Source organism: Scyliorhinus torazame, chromosome 8, assembly GCF_047496885.1.
Source record: "Scyliorhinus torazame isolate Kashiwa2021f chromosome 8, sScyTor2.1, whole genome shotgun sequence".
Lineage (NCBI taxonomy): Eukaryota > Metazoa > Chordata > Chondrichthyes > Carcharhiniformes > Scyliorhinidae > Scyliorhinus > Scyliorhinus torazame.
The window spans coordinates 233532612-233545678 of NC_092714.1; the positions used below are offsets into that span (position 1 = coordinate 233532612).

The 13067-nt window shown below is 50.5% G+C and overlaps 1 protein-coding gene across 7 annotated transcripts in view; it reads right to left on the reverse strand.

The window, feature by feature from the left end:
• myt1b (myelin transcription factor 1b) overlaps positions 1–13067 on the reverse strand; it is a 97130-nt gene that overhangs the window by 13789 nt on the left and 70274 nt on the right. The window lies entirely within an intron of this gene.

Genomic DNA, 13067 nt, shown 5'->3' on the forward strand with positions numbered 1-13067 from the left:
CCAGCTCCGTAAGAGGATGGCTGCGAGGGAAATAGGTGGAGCCAAGGATGGAAGGGGAGCTACGGTGCGGAGTGCGACGAAAGTAAATGAGGCATTCAAGGCCTTCTATGAGGAGCTGTACAGATCCCAGCCCCCAGCGGGGGAAGGGGGGATGAGACGATTCTTGGACCAACTGAGGTTCCCGAGGGTGGAGGAGCTGGAGGTGGCTGGTTTGGGGGCACCAATTGGGTTGGAGGAGCTGAGAAAAGGTCTGAGGAGTATGCAGGCAGGGAAGGCCCCGGGACCGAACGGGTTCCCGGTTGAATTCTACAGGAAATACGTAGACCTGTTGGCCCCGCTGCTCATGAGGACTTTTAATGAGGCAAGGGAGGGAGGGACCCTGCCCCTGACAATGTCGGAGGCGACGATCTCTTTGATCCTGAAGCAGGACAAGGACCCACTGCAATGTGGGTCTTACAGGCCGATCTCGCTCCTCAACGTGGATGCTACGTTTCTGGCAAAAGTGCTGGCTACGAGGATCGACGACTGTGTCCCGGGGGTAATTCACGAGGACCAGACGGGATTTGTAAAGGGTAGGCAGCTAAACACCAATGTGCGGCGGCTCCTAAACGTGATAATGATGCCATCGGTGGAGGGAGAGGCGGAGATAGTGGCAGCTATGGACGCGGAGAAGGCCTTTGACCGAGTAGAGTGGGAGTACCTTTGGGAAGTGCTGCGGAGGTTTGGGTTCGGGGGAGGGTTTATTAGTTGGGTTAAGCTCCTTTACAGAGCCCCGGTGGCGAGTGTGGTTATGAATCGGCGGAGGTCGGAGTATTTTCGGCTGTACCGTGGGACGAGGCAGGGGTGCCCCCTGTCCCCCCCTGTTGTTTGAATTAGCAATTGAACCCTTGGCCATGTCATTAAGGGAGCCTAGGAAATGGAGAGGGGTGGTCCGAGGGGGAGAGGAGCATCGAGTGTCGCTTTATGCAGACGACCTGTTGCTGTATGTGGCGGATCCAGTGGAGGGGATGGTGGAGGTCATGCAGACTCTAAGGGAGTTTGGGGATTTTTCGGGCTATAAGCTTAATGTGGGGAAGAGTGAGCTTTTTGTAGTACAGTCAGGAGACCAGGAAAGGGGGATAGACGATCTACCGCTGAGGAGGGCGGAAAGGAGCTTTCGGTACCTGGGGATCCAAATAGCTAGGAGTTGGGGGGCCCTACATAAACTGAATCTGACGAGGCTGGTGGAGCAGATGGAGGAGGACTCAAACGATGGGACATGTTGCGGCTCTCGCTAGCGGGTAGAGTGCAGTCGGTCAAAATGGTGGTCCTCCCGAGGTTTCTTTTTGTGTTCCAGTGCCTTCCAATTGTAATCACCAAGGCCTTTTTTAAGAGGGTAGGCAGGAGTATGATGGGTTTTGTATGGGCGAATAAGACCCCGAGGGTAAGGAGAGGGTTTCTGGAGCGCAGTAGGGACCGAGGAGGGTTGGCGCTGCCGAATCTGGGTGGCTACTACTGGGCAGCAATTGTGGTGATGATCCGTAAGTGGGTGATGGAGGGAGAGTGGGCGGCATGGAAGAGGTTGGAGATGGCGTCCTGCAAAGGAACGAGCCTAGGGGTGCCGGTGACGCCACCGCTGCCGCTCTCGCCAACAAGGTACACCACGAGTCCGGTGGTGGCGGCAACACTAAAGATCTGGGGCCTGTGGCGATGGCACAGGGGTGCAATGGGAGCCTCGGTGTGGTCCCCGATCAGGGGTAACCATCGGTTTGTCCCAGGGAGGATGGACGGGGGGTTTCAGAGCTGGCATCGAGCAGGGATTAGAAGAATGGGGGACCTGTTCATTGATGGGACGTTTGCGAGCCTAGGGGCACTGGAGGAGAAGTTTGGGCTACCCCCGGGAAATGCTTTCAGATACATGCAGGTGAGGGCGTTTGTGAAGCGACAGGTGAGGGAATTCCCGTTGCTCCCGGCACAGGAAATTCAAGACAGGGTGATCTTGAGTGTATGGGTCGGAGAGGGCAAGGTGTCGGCGATATACCAGAAGATGAAAGAAGAGGGGGAGGCGCTGGTAGAGGAGCTGAAGGGTAAATGGGCGGAGGAGCTGGGGAAGGAGATTGAGGAGGGGCTATGGGCAGATGCCCTAAGTAGGGTTAATTCCTCTTCTTCGTGTGCGAGGCTTAGCCTGATACAGTTTAAGGTGGTTCATAGAGTGCACATGACGGGGGCGAGGCTGAGTAGGTTCTTTGGGGTGGAGGACAGATGTGGGAGGTGCTCAGGAAGCCCGGCAAACCATGTCCATATGTTTTGGTCATACCCGGCACTGGAAGGGTTCTGGAGCGGAGTGGCGGGAACAATATCTAAGGTGGTGAAAGTCCGGGTCAAGCCAAGCTGGGGGCTAGCAATATTTGGAGTAGTGGACGAGCCGGGATTGCAGGAGGCGAAAGAGGCTGGCATTCTGGCCTTTGCATCCCTAGTAGCCCGGCGAAGGATCTTGCTAATGTGGAAGGAGGCGAAGCCCCCCAGCGTGGAGGCCTGGATAAATGATATGGCAGGGTATATCAAGTTAGAGAGGATAAAGTTTGCCTCGAGAGGGTCTGCGCAGGGGTTCGACAGGCGGTGGCAACCGTTCCTAGACTATCTCGCGGAGCGTTAGCTGAAGGTCGGTCAGCAGCAGCAGCAACCCGGGGAGGGGGGGGGGGGAGGGGGAAGGGGGGTCTGTCTGGGGGGTATTTGAGCAAGAAAATACATGAAGGATCTGGAAAACTGACATGTACGGGAGGAATCCAATGTACAAAGCTCTGTAACATATCACTTTACCATGTTTAATGTCTTGCTATGTGCGTTTTCTTTCTCTTGTTTAAGGGTGAAAAATTTTGTTAAAAATCTTAATAAATATATTTTTTGTAAAAGAACATAAAGAGAACGATCACACCTCTGAAACAAAAAGTGATGATTTGTCTATTGAACAATACGCACAATGCTGCTCAGACATGGCTGAGTTATTTGGATATGCTGATCACAGCATCAGCAACACAGTTTAAAAGCTCAACACTACTCTTCTCATGGTAGATGAATCCAATACCATGGTGCCATGGCAGATCGTCGATACATTGAATGACACCAATACCCAAGAAGAAGATGATGCCACAGAGAGACCAATGCAAGACTCCACAGAGAGGTTGACACAAGCCTCCACAGTGAGCTTGGGGACAGACTCCACGATGGAAGGAACGGAAAACTCCAGAGCGCAGTCCTTGCATGAACAAGACCATGAGGGTCCAGCAACCTCCTCTGAGCAACCAGCAGCAGATGATGCAAGTCTGCCACGCTCAAGTGAACATCAAGAAGACTATGACCGTCTACCACGCTCACGTGAACAACAAAGCGACAATGACAGTCCACCCAGATTATTTGAGCCACCAGAAGAAGACTCTGGCAGTCTACCCGGCTCAACTAAACGACAAGAACATAGAACATAGAACATAGAAAATACAGCACAGAACAGGCCCTTCGGCCCACGATGTTGTGCCGAACCTTTGACTAGATTAATCATAGATTATCATTGAATTTACAGTGCAGAAGGAGGCCATTCGGCCCTTTGAGTCTGCACCGTCTCTTGGAAAGAGCACCCTACCCAAACTCAACACCTCCACCCAACACCAAGGGCAATTTGGACATTAAGGGCAATTTATCATTGGCCAATTCACCTAACCCGCACATCTTTGGACTGTGGGAGGAAACCGGAGTACCCGGAGGAAACCCACGCAGACACGGGGAGGACGTGCAGACTCCGCACAGACAGTGACCCAAGCCGGAATCGAAACTGGGACCCTGGAGCTGTGAAGCAATTGTGCTATCCACAATGCTACCGTGCTGCCCTTAAGAACAAATAAATCTACACTATATCATTTTACCGTAATCCATGTACCTATCCAATAGCTGCTTGAACGTCCCTAATGTTTCCGACTCAACTACTTCCACAGGCAGTGCATTCCATGCCCCCACTACTCTCTGGGTAAAGAACCTACCTCTGATATCCCTCCTATATCTTCCACCTTTCACCTTAAATTTATGTCCCCTTGTAATGGTTTGTTCCACCCAGGGAAAAAGTCTCTGACTGTCTACTCTATCTATTCCCCTGATCATCTTATAAACCTCTATCAAGTCGCCCCTCATCCTTCTCCGTTCGAATGAGAAAAGGCCTAGCACCCTCAACTTTTCCTCGTAAGACCTACTCTCCATTCCAGGCAACATCCTGGTAAATCTCCTTTGCACCTTTTCCAAAGCTTCCACATCCTTCCTAAAATGAGGCGACCAGAACTGTACACAGTACTCCAAATGTGGCCTTACCAAAGTTTTGTACAGCTGCATCATCACCTCACGGCTCTTAAATTCAATCCCTCTGTTAATGAACGCGAGCACACCATAGGCCTTCTTCACAGCTCTATCCACTTGAGTGGCAACTTTCAAAGATGTACGAACATAGACCCCAAGATCTCTCTGCTCCTCCACATTGCCAAGAACTCTACCGTTAACCCTGTATTCCGCATTCATATTTGTCCTTCCAAAATGGACAAACTCACACTTTTCAGGGTTAAACTCCATCTGCCACTTCTCAGCCCAGCTCTGCATCCTATCTATGTCTCTTTGCAGCTGACAACAGCCCTCCTCACTATCCACAACTCCACCAATCTTCGTATCGTCTGCAAATTTACTGACCCACCCTTCAAGTCCCTCATCCAAGTCATTAATGAAAATCACAAACAGCAGAGGACCCAGAACTGATCCCTGCGGTACGCCACTGGTAATTGGGATCCAGGCTGAATATTTGCCATCCACCACCACTCTCTGACTTCTATCGGTTAGCCAGTTCGTTATCCAACTGGCCAAATTTCCCACTATCCCATGCCTCCTTACTTTCTGCATAAGCCTACCATGGGGAACTTTATCAAATGCCTTACTAAAATCCATGTACACTACATCCACTGCTTTACCTTCATCCACATGCTTGGTCACCTCCTCAAAGAATTCAATAAGACTTGTAAGGCAAGACCTACCCCTCACAAATCCGTGCTGACTATCCCCAATCAAGCAGTGTCTTTCCAGATGCTCAGAAATCCTATCCTTCAGTACCCTTTCCATTACTTTGCCTACCACCGAAGTAAGACTAACTGGCCTGTAATTCCTAGGGTTATCCCTAGTTCCTTTGTTGAACAGGGGCACGACATTCGCCACTCTCCAATCCCCTGGTACCACCCCTGTTGACAGTGAGGACGAAAAGATCATTGCCAACGGCTCTGCAATTTCATCTCTTGCTTCCCATAGAATCCTTGGATATATCCCCTCAGGCCCGGGGGACTTGTCTATCCTCAAATTTTTCGAAATGCCCAACACATCTTCCTTCCTAACAAGTATTTCCTCGAGCTTACCAATCTGTTTCACACTGTCCTCTCCAACAATATTGCCCCTCTCATTTGTAAATACAGAAGAAAAGTACTCGTTCAAGACCTCTCCTATCTCTTCAGACTCAATACACAATCTCCCGCTACTGTTCTTGATCGGACCTACCCTCGCTCTAGTCATTCTCATATTTCTCACATATGTGTAAAAGGCCTTGGGGTTTTCCTTGATCCTACCCGCCAAAGATTGTTCATGCCCTCTCTTAGCTCTCCTAATCCCTTTCTTCAGTTCCCTCCTGGCTATCTTGTATCCCTCCAATGCCCTGTCTGAACCTTGTTTCCTCAGCCTTACATAAGTCACCTTTTTCCTCTTAACAAGACATTCAACCTCTCTTGTCAACCATGGTTCCCTCACTCGACCATCTCTTCCCTGCCTGACAGGGACATACATATCAAGGACACGTAGCACCTGTTCCTTGAACAAGTTCCACATTTCACTTGTGTCCTTCCCTGCCAGCCTATGTTCCCAACTTATGCACTTCAATTCTTGTCTGACAACATCGTATTTACCCTTCCCCCAATTGTAAACCTTGCCCTGTTGCACATACCTATCCCTCTCCATTACTAAAGTGAAATTCACAGAATTGTGGTCACTATCTCCAAAATGCTCCCCCACTAACATATCTATCACTTGCCCTGGTTCATTACCCAGTACTAAATCCAATATTGCCCCTCCTCTGGTCGGACAATCTACATACTGTATTAGAAAAGCTTCCTGGACTCACTGCACAAACACCACCCCATCCAGACTATTTGATCTAAAGAGTTTCCACTCAATATTTGGGAAGTTAAAGTCGCCCATGACTACTACCCTATGACTTCTGCACCTTTCCAAAATCTGTTTCCCAATCTGTTCCTCCACATCTCTGCTACTATTGGGGGGCCTATAGAAAACTCCTAACAAGGTGACTGCTCCTTTCCTATTTCTGACTTCAGCCCATACTACCTCAGTAGGGTGATACTCCTCGAACTGCCTTTCTGCAGCTGTTATACTATCTCTAATTAATAATGCCACCCCGCCACCTCTTTTACCACCCTCCCTAATCTTATTGAAACATCTATAACCAGGGACCTCCAACAACCATTTCTGCCCCTCTTCTATCCAAGTTTCCGTGATGGCCACCACATCGTAGTCCCAAGTACCGATCCATGCCTTAAGTTCACCCACCTTATTCCTGATGCTTCTTGCGTTGAAGTATACACACTTCAACCCATCTCCGTGCCTGCAAGTATTCTCCTTTGTCAGTGTTCCCTTCCCCACTGCCTCATTACACGCTTTGGCGTCCTGAATATCGGCTACCTTAGTTGCTGGACTACAAATCCGGTTCCCATTTCCCTGCCAAATTAGTTTAAACCCTCCCGAAGAGTACTAGAAAACCTCCCTCCCAGGATATTGGTGTCCCTCTGGTTCAGATGCAACCCGTCCTGCTTGTACAGGTCCCACCTTCCCAGAATGCGCTCCAATTATCCAAATACCTGAAGCCCTCCCTCCTACACCATTCCTGCAGCCACGTGTTCAACTGCGCTCTCTCCCTATGCCGAGCCTCGCTATCACGTGGCACCGGCAACAAACCAGAGATGACAACTCTGTCTGTCCTGGCTTTTAACTTCCAGCCTAACTCCCTAAACTTGTTTATTACCTCCACACCCCTTTTCCTACCTATGTCGTTGGTACCAATGTGCACCACGACTTCTGGCTGCTCCCCCTCCCCCTTAAGGATCCTGAAGACACGATCCGAGACATCCCTGGCCCTGGCACCCGGGAGGCAACATACCTTCCGGGAGTCTCGCTCGCGACCACAGAATCTCCTATCTATTCCCCTAACCATTGAATCTCCTACAACTATTGCTTTTCTATTCTCCCCCCTTCCCTTCTGAGCCCCAGAGCCAGACTCAGTGCCAGAGACCTGGCCGCTAGGGCCTTCCCCCGGTAGGTCATCCCCCCCAACAGCATCCAAAACGGTATATTTGTTTTGAAGGGGAACGGCCACGAGGGATCCCTGCACTGTCTGCCTGTTTGTTTTTTTCCCCCTGACTGTAACCCAGCTATTCTTGTCCTGTACCTTGGGTGTGGTTACCTCCCTGTAACTCTTCTCAATCACCCCCTCTGCCTCCCGGATGATCCGAAGTTCATCCAGCTTCAGCTCCAGTTCCCTAACACGGTCTTTGAGGAGCTGAAGTTGGGTGCACTTCCCGCAGGTATAGTCAGTGGGGACACCGGTGGTATCCCTCACCACCCACATCCTACAGGAGGAGCATGTAACTGGCCTAGTCTCCATCCCCTCTTACAGAATATAGCTGCCGTGTGGACTAACTAGATCTCCGCCCTCCGACTCTCTCTCTCCGACTCTACCCACTGTATGACGACGGCATCCCACTGCCCATAGAAGATGTGCAACGTGACAGACCTCAGCTAGTGTGTACATAGGCACTCGACAATCACAGTGAGACTACTGGTGACTCCGGTGACACTACGTTAATTCAATCCTTATCCGCTCGAGCCTCTCCACAAGCAAATACATTCCTGAACGTTTTGACTCCGGACGTGGAGATTCAAGAAACCTCAGAAGATGCAAGTGAACCTGAAATGACTCCAGACGGGGAGCATCGACAAGCCAAAGCTGATTCAAGATGGCTGGACATGACTCCAGACGGGAAACACCGTGGAATCAGGGATGGCATGCTCAGTGAAACAGCAGATGCCACAAAGGACGCTGACACGAGTAACTGTGTGAAGGACTCGTATTATCCACAGAGTGTGGTCCTTGCGCGCAGCAAACACAACAACAAAACCAACCAACACAACAACAACATCAAAGACAATAGCAAGAAGCGTACCAAAGGCAACAACGTCGGCAACAAGCACGACAAAAACAACACCAATGGAACTATGACTGGTACGACATGGTACAACTCTGCAAATAAGGGACACTGTTACTGCTCAGCTCAGTACAATGACATGCCATGGCAGGACGACACAGATTGCATACATCGCCACCACAAGCATCGAAAGAAAACAAGAGTCCTAATCAGACAACGAAGTGATTTGACCACATCTTGGTTCCGTAAGCACAGGGACACTGACGGCGTTTACAAAGCAATGCCACTATCAACATCACCAACTCACCAGCCAAACAAGAAAGCCACTCGACCATAATAATTAATGAATTTTGGACTCATACATCTGGGACGCGATTCTCCGACCCCCCACCGGGTCGGAGAATTTCCGGGGGCTGGCGTGAATCCCGCCCCCACCGAGATTTGGCGGGGGTGGGAATCGCGCCGCGCCAGTCGGCGGGCCCACCCCCGGCGATTCTCCGGCCCAAGATGGGCCAAAGTCCCACCGCTGTCAACCCTCTCCCGCCGGCATGGATTAAACCACCTTTTGAACGGCGGGACAAGGCGGCGCGGGCAGGCTCCGGGGTCCTGGGGAGGCGCAGGACGATCTGGCCCCAGGGAATGCCCCCACGGTGGCCTGGCCCGCGATCAGGGCCCACCGATCCGCGGCCGGGCCTGTGCCGTGGGGGCACTCTTTTTCTTCCGCCTTCGCCATGGTCTTCACAATGGCGGAGGCGGAAGAGACCCCCTCCCCTGCGCATGCGCGGGGATGACATCAGCAGCCGCTGTCACTCCCGCGCATGCGTCCCCCGGCGAAGGCCTTTCGGTGCCGGCTGGCATGGCGCCAAAGGCCTTTCCCGCCAGCCGGCGGAGCGGAAACCACTCCGGCGCGGGCCTAGCCTCTCAAGGTGAGGGCTTGGCCCCTAAAGGTGCGGAGACTTCCACACCTTTGGGGTGGCCCGATGCTGGAGTGGTTCCCGCCACTCCATTACGCCGAAACCCCCCACCCCGTTGGGTAGGGGAGAATCGCGCCCATGATTTGGACTTATTGTTTCATAATCACTGTCATCATGATTTGTACATATCATCATATATCTATCTATTTTGTTCAATTTTCTTTAATCGTGTACAGAAAATATGTAACACGAAAAAGGGGGGATGCGGTGATAGGCATCACTGTAAATACACAAGGGGTTAACACTACACCTAGCTAGACAGTAGAGGGAGCACCAGAGACATCATAACAAACAGACATTCAACCAATAGGTCAGTAAGATAGGACACGACTAATAGGCAGTCACGACGCACCCAGACGTGACACTACCACAGGGGGGCATTACACCAACCCATACATAAGGATACAGCACACATGATCTTCCTCTTTCCAGTGGAGACGCTTAGTGAGTACAGACAGGGTTGATTGAAACACATCACACCCACCACGTGGATTGTAGCAGACTGGTTAGTTGGTCTGAGTAGCTATAGCGGGATTAACAGGAGAGTCGAGTCCAAGTAGGAGAACAGTTAACAGTTCAATAAATGTGTTAAAGCTATCTCCCAAGTCTGAACCTTCCTTTGTCAGAGTGCACATCAAGGAAGCAGCTTATGCTACGGCAAGAGCATAACAAAACAAGGTGAACACTACCAGTCCTGCCATTTCAATGGGAATATTGTGGGTGTGATCGAACGGCTTTGTAGTAACACTCGGTGATACGACGAGGCCATTAAATCTCGCGAGAGGCCTCTTGCAAGATTTACGACTCTCGGGGCGCCTCGCGAGATCTAACATTGCGATATGGATCTCCAGATTGGCATAATGTGGTTAGCTTCACTTAAATAAGTCTGCGCCGGAGTGTCCCAGGATCAGGGATCGAACGAACGAGCCTGGGAGATCTCGTTGTGGCACCGTTTAGCACTGATTGCCACAAACATTGGCCAGGTGTATGACCAATGAGGGGTGCAATAGGTTAGCCGGGCACCTCCAATGCCACAAAGGCACTGGCAGTCTGGCAAATTGGCACTGCCACCAGGCAGTGTAATCCTGACAGTGCCACCCTGGCACTGCCAAGGTGCCCAGATGGCACTGCCAAGCAGACAGGAGCACTACCAGAGTGCCTGGGTGGCAGTGCAAGGCATCGGGTGCCAGGATGGCACTGCCAAGGGTCAGGGCCTGAGGGGGCCATGCCTATGAAAGGAGGGTGGTGCGAGAGTATGAAGGGTGGGGAAGTGGTGCAGGGCAGGTAAGACGGAGCCACTAAGACGTTGGAGGGTGAATGTGGATGTCCTGGAAGGGGTACCTTTAAAGGGGTGAGGTGGGAGCCTGTAGAGGGGTGCCCCCAGGGACCCTATAGTAAGGTGTGCTCACTTGGGGGGATGTGGGGTAATGCCCATGTGTGTGGGATGACATTTCCCATGGATGGGGGGGGGCACAGGGGACCCACAAGCTCACTTAGAGATCGGTGCACCCTTTCAAAATGGCAGATCTTTGAGGAACCGGTCTGACCAGCAATTTCAGTCGTGAAAAAAATTTGAAGGCCATGATCTACCCGAATGGGGACAGAGCCTCGCAGCGCAGGAGGTAGCCGAGTGTTTCCCAGCGCTCGGAGCGCCGAGAAACACCCCGCTACCTAACGCCCATCCAGATAGGTACGGGGCCTCAGCGGGGATCTCCCTGACGAAACCGCACTTAGCCATGTATTCTGCACTGAGGAGCTCCACTCGCGGAATTCCTCGGTGCAGCAAGAGATCGGGACGTCATTTCCAAATGACGTCCCGATCTTTTGAGCCCCCAATGTGACTACTGAATCCCCCCCCCCAAGCCCCAACTCACTATAAGAGGGTTCCTCCCCCCCCCCCGCAACTCCCCACCCATGCAGTGCACACTCCGGCCATGTCACCGCTGCGCAAAAATGCTGACTGGCACCCTGGCAGCGCCCCTGCCAGTGCCACCTGGGTACCTTGGCAGTGCCAGGCTGGTACCCAGGGACCGGCATGTTTGTAGTTCCAATTGGGACTTATACTATGCGTGTCTCCTGGCGTAGCGGCTGTTTCCTTTGACTGTGAATAAACTAGCGTTTACTTGTCTACCCGGCCACCAGGGTCTTTATCCTCTCCAAAGCCTGTTCACCATCTACAAAGTACAAGCCTGGAATGTGATGGAATATTCCCCACTTGCCTGCATGAATGTAGCTCCAACAACCATGAAGCTTAACTCCATCTAAGGCAAAGCAGCCCATTTGATTGGCACCCCATCCACCTCTGGCAGACAGTGACAGCAGTGTGCATCAGTGACTAGATGCAGTGCAGTAAATCGGCAAGGCTTCTTTGACACTACCGTCCAAACTTGCAACTGACCTCTATCACTTTGAAGGAAAGGGACATGGAAATACGCCACCTCCAAGTTCCACATCATTGTGATTTATCTCTGTTTCTTTATTTTTGCTGTGTCAAATCCTGGAACTTGGTGTTTAATAGCACTTTGGGTGATCTGCACTACGTGAAATGTAGCAGTGCAAGAGGGTGGCTCACCCCTATCTTCTCAAGGTCATATAGGAATGGACAATAAATGATGGCCTTGCCAGCAATGCCTACATCCCATGAGTGAATAGAATAAAGGCCAATATTTCACTGTGTTTTCTTGGCTGCTGCCAGTCTTACTGGGGTTGAGAAGGCCCTATTGCACAGGTAAATCATTGTGTCACACACTACTTCCATTACCTTAGCATGGTGTCATCACAAATCAACATGATGTTATCAACTCTGAAATCACTAGCCAGACTATCATGGCTGACTTCCATGAACACAGAACACTTTGTCGCTCAGTGCAGCTGATTTAGTGGAAGACTGGCTGTCCAGTAATGGGGAAAAGTGACTTGGCTTGCATTCTTGAGACCTTGGCTGCAACGCAAGCACAGCAAGTATATTTCACAGAGTTAATGGCACACAGCCAAATTGCAAAATGAGTAAAAGGCGAAATAGAACTAAACAACCATGGTATTGAAAACACAAGAGCCTGCAATGGTTGTGAGATCAGCCTTGTAGGCAAATGTTTTATCTTGTTTGCAATCACCAAGGTTCCTTAGACAGCACCTTCCAAACTCACAATCGCTGCCATCTAGTAGGACGGGGGCAGCAGATACATGGGAACAACACTACATGGGAGTTCCCCTTCAAGTCGTGCACCATCCTGACTTGGAAATATATCACTATTCCTTCACGATTGCTGTATCAAAATCCTATAACTCACTCCCTAACAGCACCCTGGGTGTACTTACACCACGTGAACTGCAGTGATTCAAGAAGGCAGCTCACCACCACCATCTCAAGGGCAATTAGAGATGGGCAATGAATGCTGGCCTAGCCAGTGGAGCCCACATCCTGTAAATAAATGTTTAAAAAATCTTGACTCAAGGCTAAATCCACAAGATGAGGAAAAACTCTGAAGATTATTCTGAACTCCAAGGAATGTTAGTTGAATTGTGGAATCATAAATCATAAATATACAGATAAAATTGGATTCAAATGCTAATACTGAACCAATGACACCTTACACCAATAGAAAAACATTTTTTTTGCAAAATATGGCACAGGATTTCGACCCTTATTATTGGAAGCTTGAAGAAGGGAAAAGCAGGTTAAATTTCACAAATTTTACATCCTATGAATAATCTTATTGACAGAAAATCTTGTGGGCACACTCATTTCCATGCTAAAAGTCCCAATTATGTGCTCACAGCAGGCAAAATAATGCACCAGCAAACAAACATTTTCCGCAGTATCACCAGAATA